The sequence below is a fragment of the Silene latifolia genome, chromosome 4 (assembly GCF_048544455.1).
Source record: "Silene latifolia isolate original U9 population chromosome 4, ASM4854445v1, whole genome shotgun sequence".
NCBI classification, from domain to species: domain Eukaryota; kingdom Viridiplantae; phylum Streptophyta; class Magnoliopsida; order Caryophyllales; family Caryophyllaceae; genus Silene; species Silene latifolia.
In genome coordinates, this window is record NC_133529.1 from 63,516,995 (window position 1) to 63,536,254 (window position 19,260).

The following is a 19,260-nucleotide window of genomic DNA, read 5'->3' on the forward strand; positions in this document are numbered from 1 at the left end:
ATGGTGGTTGGATGAGTCATGAGATGATTGTTGTGTCGGGACCCTTATTTTGGTAATGTGGTTGTTGTGTTCCGGGTTGCGATCCGGGCATGGTACTCCATGTTGCGATGCAGGTACTTTCGCGCTGCGGTGCGGCTGTTGGTGGCGGTGACACGGTGACGTTACCGGTTGTGGTGGAGTAGGCGGGATACTTATGAGACGAACTTTCGAAAGTGTATATCAGTTATATATATTGTTGTTTTGTTTTACTGTTGTTGCCTGTAAGTTTCAGTTTGGACTTATATGTCGTTGTTTTGTTTATTGATCTTTCTAACAAGTTTCGGCTTGGGAGTGAGGGTAGACTATGATATGGAAGAGAGTTGCATGTGTGTTCATTCTTGTCACGGTATAGTGATATTCTATTGATGGGGCACATTTGTGAGAGGTTGTTGGAGTACTTTTGATCTTGTTGTAAAGGAGGCATTGGTTGACATAGTTGTGGCAAGAGATTTGTGGAACATGTGTTGTACTGAACTGGAAACTGTAGGTGGTTCATAATATTTTATCGGGATAGTAGGTATAGAGTATTGGAAATTAGTATCATGTTAAGTTATGGATCTAGTGTGAGTGTGTGTAACAATGGTGGATCGTGAGTTATGATTTTGGAGATAGGTGCACGTATGGAGAAGTATGTCATTTTGCGGTAATGTTGAAGAGTTGGAGTACTGGTTATACTGAGGATTTTATGGTATATGTTAGATGGTGTGCAGAATGATTGGTGGCATGAGAGCTGTTAGGGAGAGAAAGCCTTGGATATGGGATGGTTGTCGGCGTTGAAGTAATAGTCGGTGATAGGTGACATAAGATGAGGATTTGGGGAAGAAGTAGTAAGGATCTAGTATTAATGGGTTACGGGGACGTAACGTTTATCTTAAGAGGGGTAGGATGCGACAAAGAGAATTTGAAAGTTCTATATGTTATATATTTTGAGTTTGAGGTTTTATGTATTCAAAGTGATTCGATATAGAGTAATGTTGTAGGCATGTGATACTGTCGTTTTGTACCAAAAATAAGCCTAATTAAAACTAACAAATAAGCTAGTGATAAGCAGGGTCGATCTCCACAGGGAGGCAAGATATCTGGTAAAGGTCCGTCTATTAGGTCACAAAATGGGGGGTTTGATTATTGATTTCTAAACCAAATAAGGATTAAGGGAAAGAGAAATTAATTAAGAGCAATAAAAGTGAGAGAATTATAAATAAGTTGATCAAATAGAGAAAGCATGCCAGGATTTCGGTTCACCATGGTAGTCTATCGACTCAGCTGCAAATAGCCTAGAAAATCTACTGTGAGATGGATACCGGAAAGGTCCTTCCGGTCCACTTTCTATCCTAGATTTCCACTAATTAACTTCCGTCCTCGTTAGGATAGTCTACTGTTCATAGCAGGTCTATTTAATCCAATCTTCCGATCTAGGAGTAAATTTAACCAGATTAAAGGTAACTTAGAAGCGTGCACTTAACTAAGTCGATATTACAGTTAAATTGCCATGGGTACAGATTCTCACAAATAAATCATCTAGTCTATTCGCTACATCGTCACTATCCTACCATGGATTCCCTAATCCCGACATAAGAGAAATTAGCTACTCATATTACTAATGATGTCAAAAATAATAATAATGAATATACTATTAAGAGCATGATGAAATAATGACAATTAAGCATAAACAGAACTAGGGCAGAAATAATTAAGGGAGAAACAAGAATTAAAGCAAAGAAACAATGAGATTAAGATCAATTAGGAAAGAATGATTACAATCTCAAGCAATCCGGTGTAGAGAACAATCCAAAATCCAAGCAAGAGATTAAAGAGAAAGTTTAACAGTAGAGAGTATGAAAAAGAGATTAGAGAGTTCTAAGATGATAAAAGCGTACTAATGACCTAATTAGTGAAAGCTTAAATAGGAAAATAAAAGGTTTAACGAAATAAAACTAATCACGGGTCACTAAGCCCGCATAATACCAAAAACCTCTCGATCGAGTGATATAAAACCACTCGATCGAGGTCTTCATCAGCTTATCCTCTCGATCGAGCCAAAATACCTCTCGATCGAGGACATCCAAAAATCAGCATTTCGATCGAGTAACTAAAAGTGCTCGATCGATCTCTCGTGTCCTCCAAACCACTCGATCGAACCAAAAGACTTCTCGATCGAGTGTTTTTCTTCATATCAGCCTCTCAAGTTGACTCTTACTGCTTCGTTGACCACCCTTCACGCACTCCAAGGCATAATTCCCGCTCTAACATTCTCGTCTCCTCAATATGCATGCTAAATAGGGCGAAAAGAGTACGGGTTCACCACTTTCAGGTTCATTTCTGCAATTCAGACAAAACAAACAAAAGTAGCCAATTCGGGGTATTTTGCAATACATAACGGTATAAAAATGCATAGAAATACGTGCAAAATAAGACTAAAAAGGCTATATGAAATGCACGTATCAGCATGTATGGTGGAGATATTGTTGACGATATTGGGTATTTACGGTTGTGAGTGTGAGAAAACTTCGAGAACGAAGTTCATTTTAAGGGTGGTGGAATGTAACATTTCATTTTGATGGTTGTCTTTGCTTTGTAGTGAGCGGTATGTTTGCAAGACAGGTTAGTGGTGCGTCGGTGCTAGTGTTGATTGAATTTGACGGTACTACGGAGTTTAGTTGAGTTAGTGTTGTGATTAGGAGATGAGGGTTATGTTTTACAGGTATCAGTGTGAACTTCGAGGACGAAGTTCATTTTTAAGGAGGGAAGACTGTAATACCACATGTTTCTGATCATTGGGGAACTCGGTAGAGTAGGGCTTACTCGACCGAGTAGGCTGTCGGGTGTGCTGAGGTTGGGTTATGGAACGTCAGAACTCGATCGATTATGTTGGTACTCGGTCGAGTTGGGCTTACTCGGTTGAGTACATTGTCTACTCGGTCGAGTAACCGGTCTGACGGGATTATATCCGCGGTTTTGATTAAAATAATTGGAGAAGTATATAAAGACATCTTAACAGTTTCTTAATCATCTTTCTAGATCATTCTTTTAAAACCTAAACTACGTACAACTTCTCCAATTTTTCTAATCACTGCTAGGGCTAGATTGAAGGGTTTTACATCTTTCATTCACTTCGATTCATCGGTAAGCATCGTACTTTTATCTTTATGGTCATTTTGTTGTTGTTGTTAAACCCTAATCAGATTTATTGGGGGTTTAGGGTAGATTTTGATTGTATGATGTGTGTATAGGTGACGAGTTCGTAGAGGAGCCTTTCTGATTTGTTGTTGTGATTGATTTGGATTGCGAATAAGGTAAGGTTTCCCTACTCAGTTGCCTGCATAATTTAATTGATTATTTGTGTAACACCCCCACGTACCAAGGTTCCTTACCAAGGACTACCCTAGCATGAGAGACTGTTACCATCTCGGTTGTCCGAGGTTAGTAGATCAAAGAAACCATTCCACAACGTTTATTAAAGTATAAAAGTTAAGGTTTACAAGTTCCAAAATCAAATCCAAAACAAATGTTCACTAGTACTCAAAACAAATGAATCTTAAGCAGCTAATCTCGTGACAGCGGAAGCTAGACTCGAAGTGATGACTCCCCATCTCGTCCCCATAGCTAAAGACCATCATCACCTATCACAATCTGCTCACCATCCCCGAATGGATCACCACAGATTTTACAAAACAACAACGGGGTCAGTTCATTGCATAATCAAAATAAGACAAAGTACGATAAAGATAAACAACTGTTTCACAAGCCACCTCCAACTGCCAATCACATCTCATAACTGACTACACACCAAAGTGTGTAGCCCTGCCAGTGGGGGACCGCAGCCTTACCCACCTAAGCATCGCTCATCAATGAGCGACAACCCTATTCATTAATGTGCACATCCCCTCCTGTGGCTGGTTCCACAAAGGGCGAATCAATGGAGTGAAGTCACTCCCGCAAGTGACTCCACTCAGCCGAGGACGCACCTCGCAAACATCAACAACCATCTCATCTCCAACACCCATACTCCAATCCACCAACAACAATCAATCAACAACATGAATCAAATCAATCAATCACAATAATGCATTAAATCAATTATACATTAAACTGAGTAGGGAAACCCTACGTTAGCACAATCTGAAACGAGACAATTAAGCAAACTAAAACGGCTCCTCTACGAAATCTCCACCTAACAATAACCATACAATTCCAATTACCATCATGCCAAAATCCCCTTTCCCCTAAATCATAAAACTAGGGCAAACCCTAAAGACAAATTGGCAAAACTTGTAGAATTAGAGGCTTACTGACACAATCGACGCAAGAGAAGAATGAACAAGACTCACGAGCAATCCACAAACTTGAGAGAGATTATAGATAATTAGAGTTACGTTGAAGGTTTAGGTTTTGGTAAAAGTGATTAAGAAACTGTAAATCCCGTTTATATAACTATAATCCTCTCTAAATCAAACCACGGAAATAATCACCGTCAGACCTGATACTCAGTCGAGTATAGAGTATACTCGGCCGAGTATCCTCTACTCAGTCGAGTATTCCCATACTCGGCCGAGTATTCCTGGACAGTAGCCTGACCAGAAATACACGACGCATTACTCGGCTAAGTAAGCCATATTCGGCCGAGTAACAGGCTTAGAAAACCGTAGTTTTACAGTCTTCCCTCCTTAAAAAGAACTTCGTACCCGAAGTTCACACTATACACAAAACAAAACCAATAACTACTACACAACTCCTCAACAACAACGCGAAAACTACCCCAAGTACCAAAAAACTCCCACTATAAACGACAAAAAACCCAACTCAAACTGAAAATATGACACAAACATAGCTAAGCTAACTCAAATCAACCCAAAAAAACAAGCATGTGACCATTTCCTACTCCCCTTAAAAGACAACGGTTATGTCCCCGTAACCAAAAATACCTGATAAAAAAGGTGAGGAAAATGCTCTGTCATCGACTCCTCTGGTTCCCATGTGGCCTCTTTCGCATTGTGATTAGACCAAAGTACCTTTAATAAGACGGTCTCACCGTTCCTTGTCTTGCGCACTTTGCGGTCTAAGATCTCCTTGGGAACCTCCGCATAAGTTAGAGACTCATCAAGTTCTATGTTCTCAACCTCAAGCATATGTGATGGATCACTCACATAATTCCAGAGCAGCGAAACATGAAACACATTGTGGACTCGATCCAATGCTGGTGGTAAAGCTAGCCGGTAGGCTACTTCACCTACACGATCTAAGATCTCATACGGGCCGATAAACTTCTGACTCAACTTCTCTTTCTTACCAAACCTCATCACCCCTCTCATAGGTGATACTTTCAAAAGGACCTTGTCACCCACTGCGAACTCGATGTCCCTACGGTGCAAATCTGCATAACTCTTTTGGCGATCTTGAGCTGCTTTCATCTTTTGACGAATCAGACGAACTTGCTCAATCATATCCTGCACCATCTGTGATCCTAAAACCACTATCTCTGCACTATCATCCCAAAAAACTGGACTCCTGCACTTCTTGCCATACAGAGCCTCAAACGGTGCCATTCCAATGTTGGTGTGATAGCTGTTGTTGTATGAAAACTCGATCAAGTCCAGCCTATCTTCCCAACTCCCACCAAATTACATGGCACAAGCCCTCAACATATCCTCCAAGGTCTTGATATTCCTCTCAGTCTGACCATCTGTCGCCGGATGAAAAGCTGTACTCATCTTTAAGGTCGTTCCCATCAAATCCTGCAACTCTTGCCAAACCCGTGATATAAATCTCGCATCTCGGTCCGACAATATATCCTTTGGCACACCGTATAATCAAACCACATGCTTCCTATAACCCAAAGCTAGCTGTATCTTGGTCCAAGTATCCTTCATCGGAATGAAGTGAGCTGACTTTGTTAAACGATCGACTATCACCCAAATCATATTGTTACCTTGCTGAGTCCTTGGTAACCCCACGATAAAGTCCATAGAGATCAACTCCCATTTCTACTCTGGTAGCTCAAGTGACTGGATCTTACCTTGCGGTCTTCGTTCCTCACCCTTTACTCTCCGGCAAGTTAGACACTTAGCCACGAACTCGGCCACATCCCTATTCATATTAGGCCACCAAAACGTCTTCTTGAGGTCCTTATAAAGCTTATCACCCTCTGGGTGAACTGAATAAGGAGTGGAATAAGCCTTCGTCATGATCACCCTTCTCAAATCTGCATCATTAGGAACACACCATCTCCCATCAAAACGAACACTCCCATAAGTGTGGATAGAAAACTTGGAAACCGTGCCACTCTCCACCCTTGACTTCCATTCTTGAATCTTTGGATCAAGCTCTTGTTTTCCTCTTTATATCGTCATACAAGTCTGGCTTGATCGTCAAGTCCCCGATGGTATCCCCTTTCCGAATCATATGAGTCCCCATCTTGGACATCTCATCCCTCAGCTTCAGCAAAGACATAGTTGTACACAATGAATGAACACTCTTCCTACTCAAAGCATCTGTCACAACATTAGCCTTACCCTCGTGATAGATTATCTCCATATCATAGTCCCCAATCAACTCCATCCATCGCCTCTATCGCATGTTAAACTCTTTCTGAGTGTAGATATCTTTCAGACTCTTATGATCTGAAAACACTTTGAAGGTTGCCCCCATAAAGGTAGTGCCTCTAAATCTTAAGAGCAAAAACAACTGCACCCAGCTCCAAATCATGAGTAGGATAGTTCTCCTTATACGGCTTCAGCTGCCTCGATGCATAAGCTATAACCTTCCCATTCTGCATCAAAACACAACCCAAACCATTCTTTGAAGCATCGGTGTATACTTCAAAGTTCTCACTTCCCTCTGGTAGAGTTAAGATAGGAGCTGTGGTCAAACGCTCCTTTAAGGTTTGGAACGCCGTCTCACAACTCTCATCCCAACGAAATCTGGTCTCTTTTCTCATCAATGCTGTCATAGGCCTCGCGATCGTAGAAAAGTCTTTCACGAACCTCCTGTAGTAACCAGCCAAACCCAAGAAACTCCGAATCTCAGCAACATTCTTTGGTGATTCCCACTTGGTCATTGCCTCAATCTTGCTAGGATCCACTGACACACCCTCTTTAGATATCACATGATCCAGAAAAGCCACCTTCTCTAACCAAAACTCGCACTTAGATAACTTGGCATATAACTGGTTATCTCGCAAAGTCTGCAAAACTAACCTCAGATGCTCCTCATACTCCTCCTTAGTCTTAGAGTATACCAAGATGTCATCAATGAAGACGACCACAAACTTATCCAAGAACGGGCTGAAAATCCGGTTCATAAGATCCATGAAAACGGCTAATGCATTCGTCAACCCAAAAGGCATCACTACGTACTCATAGTGACCATAACGTGACCGAAAAGCTGTCTTAGGGATATCCTCATATGCTATCCTCAACTGATGATAACCTGGCCTTAGGTTGATCTTTGAAAACACTCCTGCGCCACTCAGCTGGTCAAAAAGATCATTAATCCTTGGCAAAGGATACTTGTTCTTCACTGTTACATGATTCAGCTCCCTATAGTCGATGCATAGCCTCATGCTCCCATCTTTCTTTTTCACAAACAGCACTGGTGCTCCCCACGGTGACACACTAGGCCGGATATACCCTTTGTCTAACAGATCATTCAGCTGCTTCTTCAACTTTTCCAACTCTTTAGGTGCCATACGGTACGTTGCTTTAGATATAGGACCTATCCCCGGTTTGAGTTCAACATTGAAGTCAATATCTCCCTTAGGTGGTAACCTTGGTATCTCATCTGGAAAGACATCACTAAACTCCCCAACCATATGTATATCAGATGCCGTCAGGTTCTCCACACTTGTATCTAGTGCTGGCAAGTCTGACCCGACCCGAACCCGAGCAAACCCGACCCGACCCGAACCCGAAAACAGTGTGACCCGAAACCGACCCGATGACGACCCGTAACCCGACACGACCCGATTATCAATGACCCGAACCCGACCCAGACCCGACCCAATATTGACCCGACCCGATACTGACCCGATTAAATTGATGACCCGACAATTATTAAGCTTAATTTTGATCAAAATGAAAGTGGTTTTGTGTTTAGATTGATATGTTTGACTTAGTAATAAATTAATTAAACCAAATAATAGGTTAAAAACTAAATTTAATGGCAAAAAATTATAGTAATGCATTTAAGTTACCGGACCCGATAATGACCCGACCCAAACCCGACCCGACCTGATACATCATTTGACCCGAAATGACCCGACCCGACAATGACCCGGACCCGACCCGACTCGACCCGAAAGGGTATGCTGACCCGATATGACCCGAACCCGATATGACCCGACCCGACGTGACCCGACCCAAACCTGACCCGACTGACCCGATTGCCACCTCTACTTGTATCTCTCACTTGGCAAAGAATCAAGGGGCACTTCTTCCTTAGACATGACTTTAAACTCATCACAGCGATGAACTTACACTTTGGTCTCACAACAAACCCTTATATGATACCCTGACACCCTTGGGACCCTTTAAGGACACTTTCTTTTGTCTGCAATCTATCTTAGCATCATTCTTACCCAACCAGTCCATCCCGACGATGACCTCAAACACATCCATAGGAAACTCTAACAAGTTGACCGGTAAGTCTACCTCCCCTACCAACATGGACACATCTCTATACAAATTAGAACAAGACACCGACTCCCCAGAAGGTATGAACACATTATCTTTTACAAGTTCATACTCCCCCAAACCTATAGCTAAGGCGTGACCCCTAGACATAAAAGAATGGGTTGCCTCTGAGTCAAACAAAATGAAAGATGGTGTATTATGAACAAGAAAGGTACCGATAACTACATGAGCATCGTTCTCTGCCTCTTGCTTGCCCATCATAAAGAGCTTCCCGCTGCCGAGTTGTTCTAAGTAGTCGGCTTAGCTGCCGAGTTCTGATCACACTGTTGTTCGGGCGTTGATAGGATCCTCCATTGTTGCGGTTGAAACCGCCACTATTGTTGTTCTGCCCACCACGATTGCCCCATGACCCAGATGGCCTGTTTCTAGCAAAACTCTGGCTCGGAGCCTTAGAAAAGTTCCCCTGGTAAGCTCCCGAAAAGGCCCCCCCCCAACTCTAGCACTGGTACAATCGTGCCTCTTGTGACCCACTCAGCCACAGTTGAAGCAGGTAAGGTTGGAGTTGTCACTAGTGCTCCGACCACCACCTCTTCCCAACGCTCGAGATCCCCCTGTATATCGAGACCCTCCAGAAAAAGCCCTAGACTGACCATGATTGCTCTTCTTGTGGCCCGACTGGTTGCCACTCTCAGTCTCTGCCTTCCTCTTTTCAGTGTTTCTTTCCTTAGCCTCCTTGGCTAAGTCCACCAACCTCTCAGCATGCCCAGCTCGTGCATATACCTCTTTTAAATCGGTAAGAACCCCAGCTGGTAGTCTATCCATGATCTTAGGTGCCAACCCCTTTTCGAAACGAAGAGCCAAACCTCGCTGACCCAGCTGCATATCCTCTGCGTAACAAGACAACTCTAAGAACCGGTGATAGTATTCTGTGACAGTCATATCATCAGCCATGGTGAAAGAATCAAACTCAGTCCTTAGCTTATGACGGATGTGCCCCGGCACAAAATGCTCCATCATAGCGCTCTTTAAACCCGACCACGGTGAAGCATCGTATCCCTCGTCCTTGTAGTCTTCTCAGGCATCCTCTTTAACATTCTGCCACCAAAACCCAGCCTCACCTCTTAGGTAGTATGCCACATGTCCGACCGCCAACTCCGCCGGATACTTCACAACCTTAAGAAGACTCTCCATCTCACGGTGCCAGTTATCGAGCAGCTTAGGCTCTCCAGTGCCCTCATAAGTCGAAGGGTTGAAGCGAGCAATGATGGTGCTTAGATGAGTTGCGTCCACCGGTTTCTCACCTCCCTTTCCCATGTTATTAAGAGCCTCCGGAAGTGCATCTTGCTGCTCAATCATACGGGCGACCTCATCCACAGTTATCTCAGTGGCTTGGATGTATGCTGCTGACTTCTTTGGCGGCATTTTGAGCTGATAAAAGCAAGGACACGTAAGCACATAGCCTACGGCTCAAAATAAACAAGACCCTCCGCCAAAGAAGCACTCGGCCGAGTACGGTGAGATACTCGGTCGAGTATGGACTACTCGTTCGAGTACTACTACTACTCGGCCGAGTGTTCCACTCTAGTAGCCAACATAAAAAACACAGAGAACATACTCAGTCGAGTATGCCTCACTCGGTCGAGTATGTCTACTACTCGGCCGAGTGATCACAACCAGTAGCTACTGCTACGTACACACCAAACAACACTCGGTCGAGTGCTTGGTTACTCGGCCGAGTATTCTCTACTCTGTCGAGTACCCACCCTGCTCGGCCGAGTCATGCCAAGACGAGCTATAAACTTACGTTAATATACTTAAACATGCATTTCTATATACGATACTTCAATGCCCTTTTGAAAGCCAAATAGTAAATCACATATCATATTCAAATCTATCATGTTCAACTACGCAATTCACCTCCTCATATATCACCATGTTCAAATAACGCAATTCTCTTATCATTTAATCCAACAACTTCACAAGATTCACAGCTACAAGTACAACTCACATAGCTTTAAACACACAATGGTTCCCAAGACTCCCCCATGTGACCGACTCGAGATCGTAAGTGTCTCAATGCGACTTTGGGACGTCTCCCAAGTCTTTGCGGTAGCTCCAAATAACTCTCCCCGAGTTTATTTTATTTAGACTCCCTATGTTCATTAGGTTCATTGGTTTTAGGTTCCAGAATCGTCGCTCTGATACCACTTTGTAACACCCCCACGTACCAAGGTGCCTTACCAAGGACCACCCTAGCATGAGAGACTGTTACCATCTCGGTTGCCCGAGGTTAGTAGATCAAAGAAACCATTCCACAACGTTTATTAAAGTATAAAAGTTAAGGTTTAAAAGTTCCAAAATCAAATCCAAAACAAATGTTCATTAGTACTCAAAACAAATGAATCCTAAGCAGCTAATCTCGTGATAGCGGAAGCTACACTCGAAGTGATGATTCCCCATCTCGTCCCCATAGCTAAAGACCATCATCACTTGTCACAATCTGCTCACCATCCCCGAAAAAATCACCACAGATTTTACAAAACAACAACGGGGTCAGTTCACTGCATAATCAAAATAAGACAAAGTACGATAAAGATAAACAGCTGTTTCACAATCCACCTCCAACTCCCAATCACATCTCATAACTGACTACACACCAAAGTGTGTAGCCCTGCTAGTGGGGGACCGTAGCCTTGCCCACCTAAGCGCCACTCATCAATGAGCGACAACCCTGTTCATTAATGTGCACATCCCCTCCTGTGGCGAGTTCCACAGATGGCGAATCAAGGGAGTGAAGCCACTCCCGCAAGTGACTCCACTCAGCCGAGGACGCACCTCGCAAACATCAACAACCATCTCATCTCCAACACCCATAATCCAATCCACCAACAACAATCAATCAACAACATGAATCAAATCAATCAATCACAACAAGGCATTAAATCAATTATACAGTAAACTGAGTAGGGAAACCCTACCTTAGCACAATCTTAAACGAGACAATTAAGCAAGCTAAAATGGCTCCTCTACGAAATATCCACCCAACAATAACCATACAATTCCAATTACCATCATGCCAAAATCCCCTTTCCCCCAAATCATAAAATTAGGGCAAACCCTAAAGACAAATTGACAAAACTTGTAGAACTAGAGGCTTACTGACATAATCGACGCAAGAGAAGAATGAACAAGACTTACGAGCAATCCACAAACTTGAGAGAGATTAGAGATGATTAGAGTTACGTTAGAGGTTTAGGTTTTGGTAAAACTGATTAAGAAACTGTAAATATCGTTTATATAACTCTAATCCTCTCTAAATCAAACCGCAGAAATAATCACCGTCAGACCGGATAGTCGGTCGAGTATAGAGTATACTCGGCCGGGTATCCTCTACTCGGCCGAGTATTCCCATACTCGACCGAGTATTCTTGGACAGTAGCCTGATCAGAAATACACGACGCATTACTTGGATGAGTAAGCTATATTCGGCCGAGTGACAGGCTTAGGAAACCGTAATATTACAATTTGTGATTGACTGTCGGAATGTGATTGTTGATTGGAGTTATTGGAGGAGATGGTGGTTGTTGTGGTTGTGATTGTGATGAGCCATGTCGAGAGATGGTCTCATTCCGATGTTCACCTCTCGTGTCTCTTGTCACAAGGAGGATGTGCACATTAATGATCTGGGTTCGCTCGTTGCGATGAGCGGAAATTTGGTGGGCAAGGCTGCGGTCCCCCACTGGCGGTGTGAGTTACCCGTTACGATGGATAACCAGTGATTGGTGGTTGTTGGAGTTGGTAATTGAGTGATTGCATTATTATAGTTGTTTTCGATGCGTATATTGATTTGGTTATACAGTTAACTGACCACGTTTTATGTTTTCAAAACTGTGGTGATCCATTCGGGGATGGTGAGAAGTTGCTTAGCAGGTGATGGATGTTATGATAGCTCATGGGACATGGACGGGCGGAGTTATCACTGTTGTGTCGATTAGTGTAGCCGAGTTTAGCTTTATGACTTTTGGTTGTTTGGTTTTTGAGTTTAAAGACTTGTAACCTTTTCTTTATAGTTGTTTTAATTAAGTTGTTTCATTATGTTTTCTATGATGTATACTACCTCGGGTAACCGAGATGGTAGCACTCTTATATGCTAAGGTGGTCCTTGGTAAGGAACTTTGGTATATGGGGGTGTTACAGGTACAGAAGACGGGTCTCTCAATAACATATTAACAGACCGTCTCTCTCAAGTTTTAGTAGAATATTATTCACTCCTTTTAAATGGATTTCTTCCTTAATTTATATGCTAATATCTCATAGCCATAGGCCATAAGGCCCATAACCAGAGCTGTCAAAAGATGACCCGACCCGAAAAATCGACCGAAACCAGTCCAAAAATAACCTCGAAACAACCGCACTTTTCAACCCAAACCCGAAGACGACCGAACCCGATAATAACTGATATGTGTAAAAGTCGTCATACCCAACCAAAAACAATTTATAAAAAAACCCAACGAATAAAGTAGTATAAGTTGGGGTCGAACGCAAGGATGAATGGGTTAATGTTTAGGTCGATTAGAATCCAAATTTAGTCAATTGAAAGTATATTTGATTGATACTAAACTAAGGTAAGAACTAGATGCAAAATTAAACTAGGTGGAGATTGTTACAATCAATATAAGGAAAATTAGGGTAGTCGGGTTCACCAATGTGGTGTTAGGTCGATCTAGGTCGAGATTAACAAAGGGTTTTGGTAGTGAATCAGTTCTTAGGCCAAGACTATTCAAGTTGGTCACTTTAACTATCCCCAAACCTAACCTATCATGTAAGGTCTAATGACAGGGCAGTCGTATACTTATCAAAAATAACCAACTAAACTAACAATATAGCTAGGGAAGTCGGGTCGATCTCCACAGGGAGGCAAGATATCTGTAAAAGGTCCGTCTATCTGGTCACAAAATGGGGGTTTGTAAATCGGTTTTCTAAACTAAAAAGGCTTAAAGGAAGGAGAAATAAATGAGAGCAATAAAAAGGGCAGAAAACACGGATAAGAATATCAATAAAGAGAGAACATATCGGAATTTCGGTTTACTACGGTAGCCTAATGACTCAACTGCAAATAGTCTAGATAACTCATTGTGAGACGGATGTTGAAAGGTCCTTCCGGTCCACTTTCTATCCTAGATTTCCACTAACTTAACTTCCGTCCTCGTCAGGGTACTCTACTGTTCATAGCAGGTCTATTTAGTCCAATCTTCCGATCCATGATTAAATTTAACCAGATTAAAGGGTAACTTAGAAGCGTGCACTCAACTAAGTCGGTAAATACAATTAAATTGCCATGGGTACAGGATCTCACAAATAAGTCATCTAGCCTATTCGCTACATCGTCACAATTCTACCATAGATCCCCTAATCCCAACATGAATTAAATTAGCTACTCATACTATCAATATTGTCAAGATTAATAATAATGAATGAACTAATAGTAAGCATATTGAAATTATAATAAAATTGCATAAACAAAGATTAGGGCATAAATTAAGGAATAGAGAAACAAGTAATTTAAAGAAACTAATAATGAAATCAAGATTAAAAGAAGAGAAGGATTACAATCGCGAGAATTCCGGCGTAAAGAACAACGAGATCCAAGCAAAATAACACGAAAACAAAAGTTACAGTGAAAGAGTTTAGGGAAAAGAGAAAGCAGCGTTCAAGAGTGTTTAGCAGTGAAAGATGGATAAGAAGATGTCAATGACCTAATTAACTCACGCTTAAATAGAGATTAACTAAGTCCATAAACTAAAATAAGTAACACGGACTAATTAAGGCCCGTGAAACCCTAATCCACTCGATCGAGCAGTTTGAAACAACTCGATCGAGTACTTCAGCCAGCAAACCATTCGATCGAGTAGAAATATCACTCGATCGAGTAACCTCGATTTTCAACAATTCGATCGAGTACAACAGATTGCTCGATCGACCTCCTCAGCTTGTGAAACCACTCGATCGACCAAGAAAGGCCTTCGATCGAGTGTTCTTCCTCCAAAACAGCTCCAAACTCGCTGCCGAATGCTTCGTGGACCATTCCTTCACGCATTCCAATGCAGTATCCCGCTCAGGAAATCCCGTCTCCTCAAAATGCATGCAAAACAGGACGAAAATGGTACGATTCTACTACTTTCACGTTCATTCCTGCAAAATAGACAAGACGAACCAAAGTAGCCATTTCGGGGTATAATGCAATATAAACAGTACAAAAGTACATGGAAATACGTGCAAAAATAGGCTAAAAAGACTATACAAAATGCACGTATCAAATCTCCCCAAACCGAACCTTTACTCGTCCTCGAGTAAACTAAATGCAACTAATGGAATGGAAATGAAAACTCAGAGCTAGCTATAACTTGTCTACTTGAACCAATTTAATGCAACAAAAATCAACAGTTACAGCTACAGCAGTGGTCGGACTATATTTTTCGGTTACTTGTCGTTAGGAGCACCTAGACCAAAACAATATTTATAACTTCACAAACTACTCTACTATTAGTAAAGAGGTAAGTAAAGGTCGGATCCCAAGGGACGGGTATTGATGTAGGATTTTCGATTACAAGTAGTGGTGTCTAAGGGTGTCACAATTTGGGCTGAGATAAGAAGATCACTAAACTAAATAACAATTTAAATGAACAAGTAAGATGATTAAAATGAGATGTAAACAATTGATTAAAAGCACTAGGGTGTCATGGGTTCATAGGGGATTCATGGGAATTGATCATATAAACATATTCTCAAATTTTAAGCAAGCAATTATTGTTGTGATAGGATCGAGTTGGTTTATATCTTACAATCCTAGGAAGGTTTGGGTCCCGGAGCCGAATCGATTAGATTGTACAACACCTACAAGTCGACTTAATCCTCCCTACTCAACTATATGCATGGTCTAATGAGACTCGAGTTGGTTTATGTCTTACAAGTCTCATTGAAAAGGTAAGTGATGGATAAAAAATGCAAGGATTCATAGGCTCGTATTTCATCAAACATAACATGTGCATAAGTTGAGATCACAATAAGCAAGCAAATAAATTATGTGAACATATTAGATTAAGCATGAATCATCCCCCATGTTGGTTTCCCCTAATTCCCCATTAACCCTAGCTAAGAAAACTACTCACTCATTATCAAGTTTAACATGCTAATAAGGTTGTCAATCATATTAACAAAGCAAAACATGATGAATAAATGAAGATGATTAACAATAATTAAAAAGGAATTAAGAGAATTATACCTAATGATGATTCCACAATAATAAGCAAAGAATAATAAAAGTACTTGATGAATGATTGGAAGGTTGTCAATCCTCCAAATAAACCCCAAATAATCTTCAATTACCCAAAATAAATTATGAACAATAGAGAAATTAAGGAAATGAGGTTTGTATTAATGCCTAATTAAAAGTTGATTATAAGATTAAAGAGAGATTAGAAGAACATAAATTATACTAAGGATTGATTATAATCTAATTAGTACAATGGGGTATTTATAGTGGGGATTAGGCACATAAATTAGGGTTACTATGGGCTTAAACGACGATTAAGACCCTTAAGAAAAGTTGAGGAAATGCTCCTCTCGAAGAAAGATGTGAGTCTCCTTTTTTGCTAGTCTTTCAGAAATATGCGCATCCCGAGTAGAACAAGGAGAAGGTGCGCTGTACTGGATGACAATCCGAGCGGCCAAGGGGTCGGGACGAGCGGATTATGGGGGTTGGACGAGCGGGCAGGAAGGTGGGACGCTCGGATTGTGGAGGTGTTGGACGTGCGGGCAGGCTGGAGAGACGCTCGGATTGTGGAGGTGTTGGACGAGCGTCCCGATGCTGCGACGGGCGGATTCTAGTTTAGCAACCTTTTTCTTCTTTTCTTCATTTCTTCTTCCGACAATCCTCAAGGATCTTGTCGGAGATGCAAGGATCGTCTTCATCATTGCCCATTATTTACAAAGGCCTTCTAGTCTTGTCTTCACTTTGATGCTTGGTCATTAGATTCGATCAATTTAGCTCCATTTTGCCATTAAAATGCAAGGTTTGCACTCCTGTCCTACCAAGGAAACAAAACCTCAAAGAATATGCAAAACAAAGGACTAAAGATAGTAAATGACCCAATTATGCACTAAAAAGCATAGGAACGAGGCTAATTCGGGGACTAAATATGCTCAAATATTGGTCACATCAAATATCCCCAAACCGAACCTTTGCTCGTCTCGAGTAAAGAGGTGACAAAAACTAGGACCCTTATTTAAACTATCCTACAAATATAACCGATATGAGACAATTAGTGGGTCTCACTCCGCCCCTTCAACTCACAACACGACAACCATGAGGTAGGATGCCTTCATGCAAGGCAAGGTGGGTCTTGCCAAAATGGCGACACATCCAAGCATTAAAGCACACAAAATCAAGTAATGGATGCATCTACAAAAGAATAGCCACTTTCCTCATCTAAGTGGCGGAAATTATCTAAAGGGGAAGCAATTCAAGGGTACACACTCCATCATAGATATGGTTTCTTCACACTACTAAGCCTAGAAAGATACCAATAAATCACCTCCAAGTTGTGTCAAGCTAGGGTACCTTTATCCTCAATCGTTAAATGATTTCGTCAAGAGTAGACTCTCTATGGCGTTAGAAACACTGGAGGATCGCGGAATTCCCCCTCTTGCCTAGACAAGAAGAAGGGCCGTCCCCTCTCTATCATGCACAAAAATGGATACGATGGAAAATGGATCATTTGTATTTGAGCTTCATATGGGAGTTTGCTTTGTTGTTGTTTTTCCCCACAATTTCTTGTGGCATTAACATTTTGAGAACATTTCTTTTTGCCATTTCTTTTGATGTTTGGCATTTCAATACTTGACAATTTTCAACTTTTTGCATTTTCTTTTGAACATTTTTAAAGTCACCCCAATTAGTAACGAGGGTACCTTATATTTGAAGCATATGAGTTTTCATTTTTGTTACTCCTCTTTTCTTTGGATGCAATTGCAAACTTTTTCTTTTCTTTTCATTTCAATTCTTGAACCCAAATTTGAACAAATTTTTGTGCCCATTCCCTTTGATGACAAAATTATGGTAGAACATGGATGATGGTTTCAAGGGTCACCTTGGAATAAACGGTAGCCAAGGAGTTATCACACCACAAGGTACTCTTGACTAGGCCTTAATCCATGGGTCAAAGGATACTAGCATGACACATCCTAGGGTGTTTTACAAGTATTCTAACAAACAAAGTCTTAAGAAGAAAAAGCATCTACAAGGGCCTATATACACTTGTCAAGCTTCCCAAATAGACGGTTTCACAAAAAATTTCTAATCATGTAAACTACATGCCATGATGCAACTAACATATATACATTCTAATGCATATGCTTCTACCAACTAATATGCCAAATAATCTAAATGCAATCCTATAATCACATTGTTTTTACCGCATCAATCAAAATAAAGCCACATAGTTATTAACATAGAGAGGAGAAAAGAGATTGGAAAGATCATACCATGCGGTCTTCAATATCCTCATGTCTCGGATGTGGCGTAGTCAATCAATGTGAACAAGGATGAACAAACACAATATATACAAGACTACACTACAAAGGAAATGAAGTTGTTTTTGGATTTTTCAATTTTTCAATTTTTTTGTATTTTGTTTTAATGAAATTAAAGGACATATTTTTGTATTTTTAAAATTTTTTAATTTTTATGCATTTTTGGAATTTCCCATCCCCTACTTTATTTTGGACATTGTCATCAATGTACATGTAGGAGTAGGAATAAAAAGGAAATACATTTTTACGGATTTTTGATTTTTTTGAAATAAAGTACAAATGCAATGATATGATATGAATGAATGCATGCTCTAACTAAATGCAATTCTATATGACATATATAACAAATGAATGCAATCTACATTACACTAAATGATGCATGATTTAAACTATGGTCACTTATGATCAAACCTCCCCAAACCAATTTAAACACTATTTCTAGTGTAGAAAAGAATAGGATCGGTCATTAGTGACTATACATGAATTCTAGTCTATATGCAACTATCTACATGAATCATGTGAGATATATTACAATGCAACTATACTATATGAACTAACTAATGTAAATGCAATATGTTATAGATGCAAATGAATATTAAACTAAATGTGATGCATGTTGGAATATGTGTCCTCCGACAATAATGCGATCACGACTGTTGATCATGATGATCACATGTTTAAGTTTCATTTTAAAGAATACAATTGGGAAGTATTTTTACTGTCAACTGGTCAACATATATCGGTAATGATTGGCTGACTAGAGTTTGACATTACTGTCGTGCGACGGTGGTGATCAGTTGACCCCCTAGGTCATACCTATAGGGAAACACTCTTAATTGATCATTTAATTAATCGTATAACGTTACGAGTTAATTAAATTACTTGAAAAATTGACGGACGATTTTGGAAGTAAAATTTACGTATCTCATTGAAATTTGATTAAATGAGATACGGTCTGAGTAATCGAATTGTATCATTACTCAGATGAAATTATTGTTTAAGG